Genomic DNA, 18,981 nt, shown 5'->3' with positions numbered 1-18,981 from the left:
ACGCATCAGATAACCTTACTTTTATCTTAAACAAACAAAAGAAGATTGAACCCATTCATACACACAAATAGTCTGTTGTAGAAATACATCAAATTCAACAGGGAAATAAATGAAGATTAAGGGAAAATAAGACCAGGGAGGTATTATCTTAGAAGGTATCTTAGATTGCTACTTAAACAAATAGAGAACGACTGAATAAACTGTATATGAGTATAATGTAATATTATTGTGCCACAAGAAATGATGAAAGAGATGATTTCAGAAAAACCTCAGTAGAGTAAGAACTGATAAGAAGTCATGTAATTAGAACCAGTAGAACAACTGACACAAGGATAACAATGTCATAAAGAAAAACAACTGTGAAGGACTTAAGAACTGACCACCCATGTTTCTAGAGGACTCATGAATGATGAACCATACTGGCTCTCTCCTGACAGAGAGGTGATGGACAGAAGGTACAGAGACATACATTTTTTCACATGGCTACTATATGGATTAGTTTTATTTGACTATACTTATTTGTTAAAGGATTGCCCACCTCTCTCGCCCATTGTTAACTGAGGCAGGGGCAAAGAGGAATTAGGGCAAGAATTTTAGCAATAGTGATACCTAAAAAAGTTTGGTCCATATAATTTTTTTTTAAATGCACAGAGGGGACAGCTAGGTGGCGCAGTGGATACAGCTCTGGCCTTGAAGTCAGGAGGACCTGAGTTCAAATACAACCTCAGAGACTTAACACTTACTAGCTGTGTGACCCTGGGCAATTCACTTAACCCTGGAATTGCCTCACCGAAAAAAAAAAAAAAGCAAAAAAAAAAACCAGAAGAGAACAGAAGTCAGATCAGAAGAAAACACAAAGACCATTCTGAAAGTAGTGTGTAGAATTTATTATATATGTGTGTGTATACACACACACACACACACACACACATATATTTAAGTAAGCTCTATAACACAGATTCACAGTTTCATATAGAGTCTTCTTTTCGTGTTCTGCTATATGTATTAAAGGCAGTTTAGGTGGCTCAGTAGATAGAGTGCTGGGTCTGCGGAGAGGAAAACCTGAGTCCAAATATAACCTCAGGCACTTACTAGCTGTGTGATCCTGGACAAGTCACTCAATCCTATTTGCCTCAGTTTCCTCATCTGTAAAATGAGCTGGAGAAGGAAATGGCAAACCACTCCAATATCTTTGCCAAGAAAATCCCCCAAAAAGGGTCACAAAAAGTCAGGCACGACTGAAAACAACTCAACAACAGCAATTATATGTGTGTGTGAAAATGCTCTTTCTGGTGTTTTAAATTCAGATTAAAGAAATAAAATTATTTTTAAGACACTTCCTCAGATACTTACTAGCTGTGTGACCTTGGGCAAGTCACTTAACCCTGTTCACCTCAGTTTCCTCATCTGTAAAATGTGCTGGAGTAGGAAATGGCAAACCAATTCATTATCTCTGCCAAGAAAACCCCAAATGGGGTCATGAAGAGTTAGACAACAACAACAACAAAACCCCTGAAAGACTGAATAATGAATTTTCAAGCACTAAGGCTAATTTCAAATCTAATGGGAAGTGAAACCCATCTGAAGTGCCAACTGGATAATCTTGTATAAACTGTGCCACATGCTAGAAAGAGATATGAGACATTATATCCATATCCCTACCCCTATCATCATTAAGTTGTAAATGTAGCAGGCATTCACTGGAACATACTACCAGAGACTTGGGCTAGAAGGGAAATAATTTAGTCTAACCTCACTTTACAACAGAGGAAAAAGGTCCTGAGAGGTTATAACTTGTCTAAGGTCACACAGATAGAAAGACCAATGCCAGGATTCAGACTCAAGTTTGCTGACTGTAAATCTCTTCTTTTTTTACCCTACTGCTCTTGTTTTCTAACAGTGTTTCATGCCTAGTAAGATTATGTACATATTTTCAGGTTTCCTCTATTCTGTAATCATAGTGAATAATTCCTAAATGGATTAGGTGAAAGGCAGTGTGGCTCAGTGGATCAAGTGTTGGCTTCTGAGTCTAGAAGTGAGTTCAGTTCCTGCCTCTGACACACACTGGTAGTGTGTTCTTAGCACTCACAGGCAACAACCTAGGACTACGAGTTACAGAGCAAGTGTTGGTGATTTGCATTGATACAGGCAGTTCCTTCACTGAGAATTCAGCATGGCAAGTCTGGTCCAAAACAGAAACAATTTAAGTTATAAAACCCTTTTACATCCAAGTCAATGCCCTAGACTGCACTGTTGTTGCTGTTTGTCCTTCATTCTCAAAGAGGACCGTGACATCAGGAAGGTGAGGTCATGACTTGCAAGTGAATTGGACTGAAGTGAGGGAGGGCTGTGCAACATCACTAGCCTCACTTTCTCCTCTGGAGCCATCTGGGTCCAGTGGTGAGGCATAGATCAGGACAACTGAGATGGCCCTTCACCTAGACTGCGTAAGCACTCAATAAATTTAACTTCCATATTTTCTAACAGAAAATTTCAATGATGACAGAGATAGATACCATATCATAGTCTACATGGTACTGCTACAAGATAGAGTTATAATTAATATTTCCACAGAGTTGTTTTAGGACTTTTAAAGACTACATATGTATATGAGTGTGTATGTGTATAAAATCTTCACATTTGATCTTCACGATATTACTGCAGGGAAGGCACAATAGGTCTTGTTGTCCCCATTTTATAGATGAGCACACTAAGGTTCAAACATGGTAAATGACTTGCTCTCAGTCTTATAACTTTACGTACTAGCAGGATTTAAACCCAAGTCTTACATGACTCTAAGTCTTGCTCCATTTCTACAAGATTATGCTGGCTCTAGAAGATAATAATTCGTAATTTGACATGGGTGAAAAAATCTTCTCCATTAAAAGTCACACTACCCATTAAATTGGCAAAGTATTACTGACAGTATTTACACACTGTAGTCTCTGAATTCCCTGCTCACATCTTTCCAAACTTAATAATAACAGAAGGACTGAGACTGAGCTATATAATGCCCTTATGATCAAAGGGACTTTACTCTCAAGGCCACTGATTCCAAACTCCTCATTTTGCCATCAAAGAAACCGAAGCTCAGTTGTTTAAGGCCCAAGGTCATTGGATCATAGATACAGAGTTGGAAGGGACCTTAAATTCCAATTAATCAGTAAGTATTTATGTACCGTCTTAAGTAAGTAATGGTGGTACAAAGACAAAGTAAAATGAAATGAAATGAAATAAAATAAAACAAAACAGTTCCTGCTCTCAAGTACACTGTAACTATCATCTAGGAAACACATTAATTTTTCAGATGAAAAAACCAAGGCTAAGGGCTGCTAAGTGATTCGATTAAGTTAACAGAGGTAGTAGTAAATAGTAAAGTCAGGATTTGAATTCAAGTCCTTTGACTCCAAGTCCAGCACTCTTTCCATGGCACCTGACTGCTTCACACAAGGTAAGGGAACATACCTCTTATCAGTCTGCAGTAATCCAAGGTTTGTTCTGAGTACAGTTTATGATCATTTACACATGTAGTATGATCATTTATATATGTAGTACAAACAACTAAACTTGCGTGTTCCCAATAAGGAAAAATTAAACAATGGGATACATTCTTCTTTCCAGGTACTAAAGAATGATAACTCATGTTTACTGGAGACTGTGGGATAAGCAAAATTAACTTTATTTCCAATACTACACATTTCTTTTTTTTATAATTACTAACCAATAAATTGGGGGAATACTGTAACTATATTTTACCTAGATTTTAGCAAAGCATTTAAGAAAGTATTGCATCTTATTGTGCAAAAGAAAGATGTGGATTAGATAGTGATACAATTAAATTGATTCTAAATTGGATGAATGGCCAGACTCCAAGGGTAGTTGTTAATGGTTTGATGTCAGCTTGGAAGGAGGTCTCTGGTGGAGTGTGCCAGGGATCTGAGCTTGGCCTTGTGCTGTTTAACATTTTTATAAATGAGTTGGATAAAGATAGCATGCATGTCAAATGTGTAGATGACACAAAGTTGGGAGAGCTAACAGAGTAGATGAGAGTCAGGATCTAAAAGGATCTTGACAGGCTAGAGAGAGATACAGCTGGAACGAGATAAAAATGTAACTAGGAAATGCTTAACAAAATATATTAAAATATGACATAGATAATGTTAATTTGTGGTTTTTAAGTCAATCTGCAGCCTAAAGGGATCCATTTCTATTTGAGTTTGACCCCATTGAGCTAAAGCACTGGGTTGTACTGGACTTGGAGTCAAGACTTAGGTTCAAATAATATTTAGTATTAGTAAGTCACTTAATAATTGCTCCAGTCAATTAGTCATGAATGGAAAATATGGACAAGATGGTAGTACAATATCAAAATATAAATACAATATAGTACGATACAAAAAATAGTTGACCAGATCCATTTTTTTATCTGAATTTGCACAGCATATTTCCATTGGGTTGGAACCAATTACCATATAATTATAATTATTATAACCTTTAAGAGTACAAATTTGAGTATGTGCAACTATTTCAGGGGATTCATTATTTGTACTGATTAGTATTTAACTATAGTAATTAATGCTTAGACATCAATTTGGAAGGAACCCTCTGGTGGAGTGCTTCAAGGAACTAAGGAAGGAAACACTTATTAAGCATCTACTATATGCCAAGCACCATGCTAAGAGCTTTACAAATACCTCATTTGATCCTCAAAATAAGAGGCAGGGGCTATTATTATCCCTATTTTACAGTTGAAGAAACTTAGCAGACAGAGGATAAGTGACTTTCACAGGACTGTACGGCTAGTATCTATACCACATTTGAACTCAGATCTTCCCGACTGTGTGTCCACTAGGCCACCCAGCTAACTCTAAGAGCTTCAAAGACCTGTGCTTCTTCCTGTGCCTTATAGCATTTTTATCAGTGGCTTGGATGAAGGCACAGATGGCATGCTTATCAAATGTGGAGAAGATACCAAGCTGGGAGGAGTACCTAGCATGCTGAAAGAGAATCAGAATGTAAAAACATCTTTCAAAGGCTTGAACCCTGAGTTGAATCAAATAGGATCACATACAATGGAGATAAATGTAAAGTCTTATACTTGGGTTCAAAAACTTGAATTCACAAGTGCAAGAGAGTGGAGGGAAGGTTAGCTAGTCTGTCTGAAAAAGATATAGGGCTCCTTCTCTAAGCTCAATGAGGCATCAAATATAACAACAACAACAACAACAACAAAAAGCTAATGCACTTTTAGGTTGCATTAAAAAATGAAGAGTGTCCAAATATTCCATTTGCAAACTCCATCCTTCTGTAACTTATGTCTAGTGCTTTTTAATATCCATTTTATTTTTCCCATCTTCCCTGAACGCTTGGCTTCCTTCAAGACTCAGCTCAAACTATCTTCTGCAGGAGGTCTTTTTTGATTGCCTTACTGCTAGGACCTTCCCTCTGAAATTATCTTCCATTACTCTGTATAAAACTTATATGTACATAATTATTTACATATAATGTATCACCCATTAGAGGGTTGAGTTCCTAAATGGCAGGTACTGTTTTTCCCCTTTTTTGTATCCCCAGTGCTTAGCACATAGTAGACCTTAGTAAGTGCTTATTGACTATTGAACTTTGTCTAGATCAGATTATATAAGTTTTTTTTTGGGGGGGGTTTGTTTGTTTGGTTTTTTTGGCTAGGCAATGGGGTTAAGTGACTCGCCCAGGGTCACACAGCTAGTAAGTGTTATGTGTCTGAGGCTGCATTTGAACTCAGGTCCTCCTGAATCCGATGCCGGTGCTCTATCCACTGTGCCACCTAGCTGCCCCTAGATCAGATTATATCTGGAATACTGTGTTCAGTTCTGGGTATCAGATTTTAAAAAGAACACTGATAGGCACATAGTCAGCATTTTTAAAATGTTGACTTGAGAAGTTAGAGGACAATCCAGATGGTTAAGGGTCCCATGATTATTGATGTCAGTTTTTGGAGGAACTAGAAATATTTATCCTTGTATAAAGATTTAGTGTGGCATCACAGCTGTCTTCAAGCACTTTAAGGTTTTTCATGCAGAAGAATGATTAGGTTGGTTCTGGTTGGCACCAGAAGGAATACCTAGGAGAACTAGGAAATTGCAGAAGGTAAATGTAGGCCCTATGTAAGGGAAAGAAAAAATTTTACAATCAGAACTTTTCAAAAGTATAATGGGCTATATTTAGGAGGCTGGATGGCCATTTGTTAGGGATGTTGAACAGGGATTCTTGGTCAGATATGGATTGGAGTACATGGTCTCTGGGGTTCCCCGCTAACTCTTATGATTCTGGTTGCTATGTGCAATCAAGGGGAGGAGTATTAGATTTGGAATCTTAACATCTAGCATTGGATTTCAGCTCTGTTACTTATTTATTACCTATGTGATTTTAGGAAATTCACTTAACCTCTCCCGGCCTCAGTTTTTCTTATTTGCAAAATGAAGGGAAAGGATCTGTGATATCTTCCCCACTCATTTTCTGAAATTAGGCATCAATTAAGAAAGACACACTCAGAATGCATTTAGAAAATGGCTTAGACCTTCCAACTTTGCTTTACCCTCTCCTCTCCTCTTTAGAAACATAAGACATTCATTCAATGGCTAAACTTCCGGCAACCTCAACCATCTGGAACTTACTCAGTTGCTTAACTGAAAAGGCTGTCTGGACTGTAAGGAAATAAATGGCCATAAATCCAAGCAGATGCTAACATCAAAGAGGGGTCTCCTAACTTAGAACACCAGATAAAAATAGTCTTATTGATTTAAAAAAATGTAATTATCCTGTTTTCTCTGGAGACCTTTGTTCTTCTAAGGTTTTAGGATATGCAAAGTAGTAATGAAGGTGGACAGAGTCAGAGTTTGCTACTAGAATACAACACATTTTGGCTGACAGGTTGGGGGAAACAGAAGAATATTTGACTGTTAGAGTATAAAAATCAACTCCAACTCAAAAGGGCTCCTACGCTTCAAGGAAAACAGCAGTGCAATAACTCATGCATATTTGAATCTGGGGAAATTCAAAGAGAAAAGCTAAGTATCATACATCTTAAGACTTACATACATATATTACTTACATATATCACAAAGCAGAACAGAAGCTGATGTCTATAAGGATAACCCTGAGTTTTGAAATTCCTAATAGTTTAAAAACTTTCCCTTGACCCTTTTACCTACCCCAGTTACCATCCAGTCTCTTCAGGGCTTAAACACAATACTTCCATGGCCACATTATAACACATTCTCTCCTTGAGTTTTTACAGTCTGATTTCTCTCCCTCCTATTCTGGTGAAACCCCTCTCAACTGTACCCAAATTAATCTAGTTATTCAGTGTGAGGCCAAACTCCCAAAAAATTATTTTATAGAGCTAGAAAAAATAACAAAATTCATCTGGAAGAACACATTGTCAAGAATATTGAGGGAATCAATGAAAAAAAAAATGTGAAGGAAGGTGGCCTAGTGGTTCCAGATTTCAAACTGTTACAAAGCAGTAATAATTAAAACAATCTGGTACTGGCTAAGAAAGAGTGGTGATCAGTGGAACAGATTAGGTGTCCGACACATTGTAGTGAATGACCATAGTAATCTAGTATTTGATAAACCCAAAGATCCAAGCTTTTAGAACAAAAACTCATTATCTGACAAAAACTGCTGGGAAAATTGGAAAACACTATGGCAGAAACTAGGTGGAAATCAACATCTTGATCTTGAAGGTCAAAATGGGTACATGATTTACACATATAGGGTGATACCACAAACAAATTAGGAGAGCATGGAATAAGTTTACCTGTGAGATCTATGGATAAAGGAAGAACTTAGAACCAACAAGATATAGAGAGTATTATGAAATGTAAAATAGATAATTTTGATTACATAAAATTAAAAAGGTTTTACACAAACAAAACCAATATAACCAAAATCAGAAGTAAAGAATAAAACTGGGGGGGAAAAATGTAAAGCCAGTATCTCTGGTTAAGGCCTCATTTCTCAAATATGTAAAGAAGGGAGTCAAATTTATAAGAATACAAGTCATTCCCCCAATTGATATTGTCAAAGAATATAACAGGCAGTTTTTAGATGAAGAAATCAAAGCTATGTATAGTCATATGAAAAAATGCTCTACATCACTATTAATTAGAGAATGCAAATCAAAACAACTCTGAGGTACCATCTTACATCTATCAGATTGGCTAATATGATAAAAAAAGAAAATGATAAATGTTGGAGGGGATGTGGGAACACTGGGGCACTAATGCACTACTGGTGGAATTGTGAACTGATCTAACCATTCTAGAGAGCAACTTGGACCTATGTCCAAAGGGTTATAAAACTATGCATACCCTTTGATCTAACAATTGTCTGTGTTCCAAAGAGATTTTTTTTTTTGTTTTTTGTTTGTTAGGCAATTGGGGTTAAGTGACTTGCCTAGAGTCACACAGCTAGTAAGTGTCAAGTGTTTGGTCTGAGGTCATATTTGAACTCAGGTCCTCCTGACTTCAGGGCTAGTGCTCTATCCACTGCGCCACCTAGGTGCCCCATGATTTTTTTAAAATGAGGAAAGAATCTATTTGCACAAAAATATTTGTTGTGTTTGCAAAGAATTAGATATTGAGGGGATGCCCATCAACTGGGGAATGGCTAAACACATTATGGTATATGATTGTGATGGAATACTATTGTTCTATAAGAAATGACAAGCAAGATAATTTCAGAAAAACCTAGAAAGACTTACATAATTGATACAAAGCAAAGAAAGCAGAAACAGGAAAACATTGTACACAGTAACAGCAAGACTGTATGATGAAGAACTGTGAATAACTTAGTTATTCTCAACAATACAATGATTCAAGACATTCCTAAAGGACTCATGATAAAAAATGCTATCCACCCGCAGAGAAAGAACTGGTGTTATCTGAATCCAGACTAAAGCATACTATTTTTCACTTTCTTTTTTTTTTTTGAGTCTTCTTGCACAAAATAACTAATATGAAAATGTCTGACATGATTGCACTTATATAACCTATATCAGATTGCTTACTGTCTCAGGGAGGGAAGGAGAGAGAATTTGGAACTCAAAAACTTTTAAAACAAAACAACGAATGTTAACTGTTTTTGTATGTTATGGATTAAAATGTTATTAAAAAACACCAAACCTCTCTCAAAAGCCACCACAGCCTTCTAATCACCAGATCCTATTGCCTTTTTCAATCCCCATCTGCCTTGACCTTGTTACAGAACCCTAGGACCCAGTATGCTGCCTGTCGAGCTAAGAATTTTTTTTTTATTTTTATCAGGCCCTAGGCCTGATTATTAAAAATGTAAAAACCATTCTTGGTTCTTGGGCAGTACAAAAACCACCTGCTATAGAATTTGACACTGTTACTCACTTCTGAATATTCTCTTCTCCCTTGACTTCAAAGACACTACAATGGAGGCTTTATTCTAGATCATTTTATATGTTAAAAGTCCCAGTTTAGCTCTTGGGCTGTCCATCTATTATTTCTCATCCTCAACACATGACTAACCTATATTTTACACAATCCTGCATTTATTCAGTAATATTACTTACACCAGAGGTGTCAAACTCCCAGGAGTCAAAACTCCTAAGAGAGGACCAAACGAGATTAAAATGTAATTGGGAAATGTTTAACACAATTAAAAATGCAATACAACACAGATGTTAATTGGTGTTTTCAAAATCAGTATCTGGTCTGTATTCTATTTCTATTTGAATTTAACACCACTGACTTATGTCATTTCTAGCATACAGGTCATCATTTGAACAGTAGGTCAAATTGGGCCTACCATCCATATCTCCATTGTCCTCTGGGTCACTCAAAACTCAATTTTATGGAAATTATAGTGTCCTGCAATTTACAAACATACAACATTACTAGAACACTGTGTTAATTTAAAAAAAAGTCATCACTAGCTTGATAGATTTCCTTACTTCTTATACCTTACCCTACTTGTTTCATTTAATTCATAAGCCTGGAACATTTTTCTTATATTAGCACAAGATACTTCTGAGCATTATTTAAATATCTTCCTGAAATTCCATGTTTCTCCATGAAACATCCCTGGACTAATCAGGGATATAACCCTTCCCTATTTTGCTCTCCATACTGAAAATATCTGCTCGTGACCTATAGGTGATGTAAATCCTTGAGGTCTATTTTTGCATTGGTGCACTTATTTATTTTTACCAAATCCTAATCATACATTGGTCTACAGACATATGTCAGCATTTCATTTAAGACTGTAAGCTTCCAGGACAGAAACATGGTATACAAAATTCTCTTTGTTCAGCATTTTGCACAGTGCCATGCATACTGCGGCTGTACCTATCCATCAAATGTAGAGAACTCCTGGTGAAGAAACTCCCTCCACCAATAAAGATTAGCAACTATTATTCAACTTAATAGTCTAAAAAGAGTTGCTTGGGACACTGAAAAGCTGAGTGACTTCATAGTCACTAAGTGGTAGAGGCAGGTCTTGAACTCGTCTTCTTGATCCCAAGGCCAGCCATCCTTCCACTACGTTATGAGGCTTCTTTTCTTTTTCCTTTTTTTTTTTTTAAAGGCAACTGGGATTAAGTGACTTGCCCAGGGTCATATAGCTAGTAAGTATCAAGTGTTTGGTCTGAGGCCGCATTTGAATTCAGGGCAGATGCTCCATCCACTTCACCTCCTAGCTGCCCCATGATGCTTCTTTTCATCTGTGATAATGTCCTTAACAAATGCCTTCAGCATATTCTTTAAAAGACTAATACTTCAGCAGGTCCATTATCTCATTATTATAGGTACCTCCTATATTTGTGACGATAACAACCCATTCATGCTTTCTTACTGCATGTAATTATTGACCATGTCCCCCATTTTTTCCATAGAGGATCTACCCAACGTACTAAAGGCCTTCTTCTTCCTCTTTTAAATGACTGAAAGCTATGGTGTACAAGATCCTACAATGTTTGTTACAGTTTGTTGATTATAAAAAAGCATTTATTGTAGTAGAGCAAAAACTCTTTCAGTGAAGATATATTAAGATCATATAAGATTCCCTCAAAGATGCAACCATAGAAATAACTCTTGAAATCATTAGTTCTCTGACCAGCAATAATAAGCGAACCATAAAAAAGGGAAATGCTCAACAAAGGTGTTCACCAATATTATTGAGGTTATCCTGTGCAGAGTGTAAAGAGAAGGTAAACTCCTAATAAAGGTCAGATCATTTAGATATCATGCGTGGACAATATTATTTAGATTGCATCAAGCCACAGACTATTACAGAGCCTGCTTGGTTAAGAACTAATACTTAAAAGAGATAAGCCACATGGGAAAAACCAAATGGATGAAGAGTGCCTATTGTTTAGATTATGACACTCAGTTACATTAATGCCTGAGTGAATCTGAGTGACTGGGGCAATAGGTTTGAAAAAGAACATAACAATAGCCTGGGTCTAAAAGTGACTAGAAAGCAGAGAATGGTGTTGATTACATTTAGGAAATTACAAAGTACTTTCATCTTTCCCAAGCTGTAGCCTGGCATAAAACCCTATCTTTTTAACAACAATATTTTTTCACTGATGCTATATGGCTGCAAATCAAAATATTCTACCCAAGTGATTAAAAATGTCAGGAAGGAAGGGTTTCCAAGACCTGCTAAAAACATGGCTTTTCAAATTCAGTTTCTGAACAGAAGGTACTTTGAGGTTATCTTATACCAAACTTCAAGGAGCAAACTCCTTCAAAGCAGAAGGATGTCCAACTACACTGGAAAAATGCTACTTTCATGATGAAGGAAAGCAATAACATTTTTTCTGAGGGGCATGGTATAGTGGTACAACCAAAACACTTGGGTCACAGGGTCATAAATAGAAGGCCCAGAAGTCCAACTCCTCCTCCACTCCCCCTTCATTTTACAAATGAGTCAGAAAGACTTAGGAGTCTTAATTCTGCCAATAACTCAGTTTCCTTCCATGTAAAATAGAAGATAACAGCACTTGCAAGACTCATAAATGGTACACAGAGTGATTGAGAGGAAAGTTTGCTGTAAACCTTGAATTCTTCTATAAAGGCAAACTATTCTAAGTTCTAACATTCAGTAGCAGAACTTACAGGTTTCTTGTCAGGTGGAAAGAGGAAGTAGCAATGCAACTCGAAACCCTATTAAGGGATAATTTAGGGGAAGGATAGATAGAACACGAACTGGTACCTGGGTCATCAAAATTTCACCTATCATACAGATCTCAGGAATTTACTCTTCAGGGTTAACAATTCTCCCCATGGGAGAAAATGGAAAATGTAGACCTTGGTGTTTCTTACAACCATTGCTTCTTACAAGGAGATGGATATACTCCAACTCCCTACTTCTAGCTACTACCATGTATAAAGTTTGGGCAAGTCACTTAATGGTGGGCCTCAGTTTCCACATCTGTGAAATAAGGGCTTGAGCCATATCAAGTGTAAGGTCACTGCTAGCAATTTAAATTCATGATCTCCTTCTGTCAAGGTTTCCTAAGTCCTCATTGCATACAGCCACTACTGATTAGAACACACAACTGTACCAGGTGTTGGGGAGGGCAAGGAAAGGATTTGGTAAAGTTTGTGTTCTCAATGGAAATGAAAAAAAAACCCCAACAACTTTCAGATTGCACATATTGCAATCTAAAAGCAAGAAGAGAGAGGGAGAATCATAGGTTTAGGGCCAGGTTTTTAGAAATCATCGATTCCAACCCACTTAAACAGTCAAAAAGTATTAGTATTACTTAATATTTCACTGAATACTTTTACTCGAGTTTAATAACTTAAGTTGAATAAATAATTTAAGTAATATTTATGACTTAACACTTATCAAGTATTAGTATTAAGTGTCTATCATTTAACAGATGAGTAAACTTAGGCCCCAAGAGGGGAAAAGACGTGTCCTAAGTCCCACGGGAGCTTGAACCCAGGACCTCGGACACTGCACTCCACTCTTTTTCTTACACCCCACATGGCCTCGAAAAGCACCGGCCAAAGTGGTACAAGGTAGGTAAAGGCTGAGAGGGGTTTCTGAGGAGTGGCGTGGAAAGAGCCAGATGCCCAGAGCTGGAGTCCCTGCTCTTGCTCACTAGCTCCGCGTAAACACTGATACCACTGATAAATAAACGCTGGTCGGCGAAGGGGCTGTGTGTCCTTAGCTGGGGTGCTGCCCTTCCTGCTGGCCTCAGTTTCCTCATCTGTAAAGTGGGTGAGGGCCCAGACGCGCCCCCCTCCCCGCCGGCCCGGGAAGGGCGGGGTGTAGTCGGTTCCCCGCGCCCGGCTCCTCACCTGCAGCCGCCAGCCAGGGGAGGGAATGGGGGGCTTGGGGGCGGGGATCACGGACTGCAGGAACCGGAGAAGGGCCGGGGAGGAAAGGGGTATCAGCAATCCGGAGTCGCGTCCGCTTTCGTAGCTCCTACGCCGGCAGCAGCGCCAGGCCCGCCTCCTCCGCTACAGCGAGCCTCCCAGCGGCGCTGCGCATGTGCGCTTCGTGAGCACGCTCCAAGTCCGCTCCCGAGCAGAAAATGTGCTCCTCCGGGTTTTCCCAGCAGTGTTAGAGGAGGGAGGAGGAAGGAGAGGAGCTCGCTGCCCCAGGTGTCACAGCTAGTGTGGGTCGAGAGTGACGATTTAGAACTGGGAAGGTTGTAGGAGCATGGATCTAAGGTTGCAAGGGATCCCAGAGGCCTAGTCCAACTCCACCATTTGGGAGATGAAAAAATGGAGAAGGGCCCATGGAGGTTAAGGGACTTCTCAAAATCACATAGGTAGCAATTCAAATTTCAATTCAATACACATTTAATTAAGTGCCTACTATGTGCTAGGAACATAGGTGGAATTTGAACTCCATAGCCCTTGCTCCTCACAACATCATGGAGATATGTTAGCTGAACCTCATTTTATAGTTGTGGAAACTGAAGCTGAGAGAAATGGTAAAACACTCATAGCTGATTAGGGCTGGAAGAGAGGCCACATGATACTTGGGATCTGGAGTTACAAGAGGTGGGATCCATTTAGTCTCTGTCTATTTCCCACCTGTGTGACCCTGAGAAAGTCACAGAACCCACATTGGTCTCAATTCCTTCCACTGTGAAAGGCAGGGAGTGGGCTAAATGATATGTAAGTCTTTTCCCAGCTCTAAATCTATGGTCCTAGTTCAAATTGCCTTGAAATATAATTATTAAGGGCCTTACTATGTGCAAAGCCCCTTGGATCGCTGCCTTATCATGATGGAGGGAGCTACATAGCTCAAAATATAACCTATTCAGTGCAGGGTTACCAAAGACAGACAAGTCATAGTGGAGTGTTCTGACAAACGGTGATCCACTGGAGAAGGAAATGGCAAACTACTCCAGTATCTCTGCCAAGAATAGCACATGGACAGTACTAAAATGATAAGTAATAAAAGAGATTACGTTGGAAAATGAGCTCCTCAGGGCAGAAAGTGTTCAATACGGTACTGGGGAAGAGTGGAGGAAAACTGCAAGTAGCTCCAGAAAGAATAAAGTGGCTGGACCAAAGTCCAGAGGAACCTCAGCTATGGGTGATGAAAGAAAAGTCCAATACTGTGAAGATCAATATTGTATAGAACCTGGAATGTAAGATCTATGGACCAAGGTAAACTAGATGTGGTCAAACAGGAGATGCAAAGATTAAATACTGATATCTTGGATGTCAGTGAACTTAAATGGACAGGAATGGGTGAATTTAATTCAGATGGTCACTACATATACTACTGTGGACAAGAATCCCTTAGAAAAAATGAAGTGGCCCTCATAGTCAATGAAAAGGTAAAAAGAGCAGTAATGGGTATATTCCCCCCCCCCAAAAGATATCTGTTAAAATCTAAGGCAAACTGTTCAACATCATAGTAATATGTCCATGCTCCAAGCACTGGTGCTAAAGAGGCCAAAATTGATCAGTTTTATGAAGCCCTACAATATCTTCTAGAAACATGCCCCCAAAATGATGTCATGTTCATCATAGAGGATTGTAATGATAAAGTATAAAGATAATTGGAGTAACAGGTAAGTTTGGCCTTGGAGTACAAAATGAATTAGGTCAGAAACTAACAGAGTTTTGTAAGGAAAACTCACTAGTTATAATACTCTTTTTCAACAGCTCAAAAAGTGACTCTACACATGGACATCACCAGATAGTCAATATCAAAATCAGATTGGTTATATACTTTGAAGCCAAAGGTTGGTTAAAACAAGGCCTGGAGCTTACTGTGGATCAGATCATGAGCTTTTTATTGCAAAATTCAGACTTAAATTGAAGATAGCAGGGAAAACCATCAGATGATATAGGTGTAACCTACAAAACATCCCTTATGAATATGAAGTGGAGGTGACTAATAGATTTCAGGGATTAGATCTGGTAGATAGAGTACCTGAAGAACTATGGACAGAAACTTGCAATATTGTACAGGAGGCAGCAACAAAAAATATTCCAAAGAAAGAAGAGCAAGACAGCAAAATGGCTGTCTGGTAAGGCTTCAAAAATAGATAAGGAAAGAAGGAAAGCAAAAGAGAAAGAAAAAGGGAAAGATATACTCAACTGAATGCAGAATTCCAGAGAATAGTAAGGAGAGATAAGGTTTTCTTAAATGAGTAATGCAAAGAAATAGAAGAAAACAATTGAATGGGAAAGATAAGAGATAGCAAAGGAAAGTTTTATGCAAAAATGGGCACGATAAAAGACAAAAATGGTAGGGATTTTACAGAAGTGAAGAGATAAAGAAGAGGTGGCAAGAACACAGAAAAGAACTATAAAATAAAGATCAACATCACCAATAACCACAATGGTGTAGTTACTGATCTAGAACCAGATATACTGAAGAATGAAGTTAAGTGGTCTTTAGGAAGCATTGTTAACAATAAGGCTAGTGAAGGTGATAGAATTTCAGCTGAGCTATTTAAAATCCTAAAAGATGATGCTGTTAAAGTGCTACCAATCAATATTTGAGCAAATTTGGAAAACACAACAGTGGCTACTAGATTGGAAAAGATCTGTTTGTGTCCCAATCCTAGAGAAGGGCAATGCTAAGGAAAGTTCAAATTATTGAACGATTGCTCTCATTTCAAGAGTCAGCAAGGTTATTCTTAAGATTCTGCAGGCTAGGTTTCAGCAATATGTAAATTAAGAATTACCAGAAGAGCAGGCTGGTTTTCAAAGAGGCAAAGGAACTAGAGACCAAATCGTTAACGTTCTCTGGATTGTGGAGAATGCAAGAGAGTTCCAGAAAAACATTTACTTCTGCTTCATTGACTACACTAAAGCCTTTGAGTGTGTAGTTCACAACAAAATGTGGCAAGTCATCAAAGAGATGGGAGTACCAGATCTTCTTACCTGTCTCCTGAGGAACCTGTATGCAGGCCAAGAAGCAACAGTTAGAACCAAACATGGAACAACTGATTGGCTTAAGATTGGAGAAGGAATATGACAAGGCTGTATATTGTCACCTGATTTATGTAACTTATATGCTGAGTGCATCATGCAAAATGCCAGGCTGACTTAAATTTGCTGGGAGAAATATCAACAATTTTAGATATGCAGATGATAACCAATTTGAAGGCAGAAAGTGAAGAAAAATTAAGATGCCTCTTGATGATGGTGAAAGAAGAGTGTAAAAGCTGGCTTGAAGCTCAACATCAAAAAAACTCAGATCTGAGGAACTGGTCTCAACCCTTCTTGGTACATAGAGGGAGAAGAAATGGAAGCAGTGTCAGATTTTATTTTCTTGGGCTCAAGGATCGCTGTAGACAGTAACTGCAGCTATGAAATTAAAAGATGCTTGCTTGCTCCTTCCAAGAAAATCTATGGCAAATCTGAACAGCATAGTAAAAAGCAGAAATTACCTCTTAACTTTGTCTGACAGATTTCCATATTCACAGTACTGACCACTTTTTATTTAAGGGAATGATTTGCATCTAATTAGTTGCAGTGGGAGAAGAGGACCTTGGTGGAGATGAGAGCAACATTATTTAAGAGGAGATAAGATAATATTACATCTTTAAAAAACTTTTACCAGCAATGATGATGGTGTAAATCAGCCAAATTGGATTTCTAGATGTTACTTAAGCTTACCTTACACTGTTTCACTTCTGTGCATTTACACAGGCTACTTCTGATACAACATACAATGCAGTCATGACTTTCAGTCTTTGGAAAATTTTTTCTTCCTTCAAGGTCCAGATCAAATATTACCTTCTCTATGAAATCCTCCTTGATTCTCCCAAGCAGAAAGTGATTTCTCCTACTTCAAATTTTCTTAGACCACTCTAATCTCTTATCACATTCTATATTACATTATGTTTTGTGTACAAGTCATAACATTCTCTTTCAGACTGCAAGCTACTTTTAAGTAATTCTTTTAAGGACTGTTATTTTTCTTTCTTTTTTTTTTGGTGTGTATTTAGTACCTACTGTATTGAATACTGATAAAATATTTGTTGAATTGAATCAAATAGGATAGCTTCATTCACTGCTTTCTTCATTCAGTTTTCTATAATGCTTAGACTGGACTGGGCAATTTCTGTTGTCTGTTAAGAAAATGTCAGTTTGGGAGATCCTGTGACTGAGGAAGCCAGTTGAACGCCTTCTTCAGGAGGGAGGTCAGTGCCCACTGACACAGTAATTATTTACCACCTGTGTCTTGAAACTTGGGTCATGGTTAAGAGGGGGCATGTAATGTAGTAAAAGGGAAAGAGCACTGGCTCCTGGGAGTTAGAAGATCTTAGGCCCTTTGTTTAAATCTTACTTCTGATGTTTATATATTTGATCCTGAGAAAGTCAACCACCACCCCAGTTGCCTTACTTGTAAAAGGAAAGGGATGGATTAAGTAGTCTCTGAGGTCCCTTTCCTCTCTAGATCTATGATCCTATGACTTCAAATTCAAGAAAAATTCTCCGAACTCAGCATAGAAAGAAAAGCTTGCTTTCCATTCATTTTATTAAGTGCTTATTGTGTGCAGTGCTAGGTGAGTGGTTAAGGTGACACTTCTTAGAAAAGAAGTAGGTCTTTGCCCTCATGGAAATTACAGTCTGATAAGATACAAACAAGTGGTCACCTTGGTTTAGAGGAAAGTGCTCTAGGAATTATCCTGGATTCCTCATTATCTTTCATCCCTCACATCCAACTTTTTGCCAAGGCTTGTCGATTTCACTTTTGCAACATCTCTCCAATATGCTCCCTTCTCTTCTCTGATACTGACACCACTCTGGTTCAGGCCCTCATCACCTGACACCTGAACTGTTGCAATATTGCTAGTGGGTGTGACTGCCTGCTGTCCCATCCCATTCTAATCCATTCTTCATTGGGCCCCTAAATTGATTTTCCTAATGTGAAGATTTTCCTAATCTGATCGGGTCACCTCCCTACTCAATAAACTCCAGAGGCTCCCTATTGCCTTGAGGACCAAATACAAAATAATCTTTTTGGCTTTCAAAGCCCTTCATAACCTAGCCTTCTTCTACCTTTTCTGTTTTGTTTTTTTTTTCCCCCACACCTTACTCCCTGACGTGTACCCTTCTCTCTTGATACATGTCTTCTGGTTGAGTCATAAACAAAAACACTTCATCACTAGGCTCTGTGGAATTTTTTCTGGCTGTCCCCCATACCTAAGAATGCTCTTCCTCCCCACTCTGAGTACTGACTTTCCTGGATTCCTTTAAGTCTCAAACTAAAATCCCATCATCTACAGGAACTCTTTCCCAGCTCCTCTTAATTCCAGTACCCTCCATCTCTTAATTATTTCCTATTCATACTGTATATAGTTGTTTTGTATATATTTGTTTGCTTATTATCTCTCCCATTAATATTGTAAACTCCTTGAAGGTAGGGACTCATCTTTTGCCTCTTTTTTGTATCCTCAGAGCTTAACACAGTGCCTGGCACAAAGTAGACACTTAACAAATGTTTATTGAATGAATGAATGGATGA

The 18,981-nt window shown here is 38.3% G+C and overlaps 1 protein-coding gene across 2 annotated transcripts in view; it reads right to left on the bottom strand.

The window, feature by feature from the left end:
* The window catches only part of TRAPPC12 (trafficking protein particle complex subunit 12), a 196,469-nt gene extending 182,961 nt beyond the window's left edge, over positions 1–13,508 (bottom strand). The window contains exon 1 of one of the 2 annotated variants that reach the window (XM_078149747.1): positions 13,329–13,508. The gene's annotated coding sequence lies outside the window, so the exon portion shown is untranslated. The remainder of the gene's footprint in view (positions 1–13,328) is intronic. The other variant, XM_020965826.2, reaches the window with a different exon arrangement.
* Positions 13,509–18,981: the final 5,473 nt, after the last annotated feature.

The sequence above is a fragment of the Phascolarctos cinereus genome, unplaced genomic scaffold, assembly GCF_003287225.1.
Source record: "Phascolarctos cinereus isolate Bilbo 61053 unplaced genomic scaffold, phaCin_HiC Scaffold_2;HRSCAF=192, whole genome shotgun sequence".
NCBI lineage: Eukaryota > Metazoa > Chordata > Mammalia > Diprotodontia > Phascolarctidae > Phascolarctos > Phascolarctos cinereus.
This window is presented reverse-complemented; position numbering and strand designations above follow the sequence as displayed.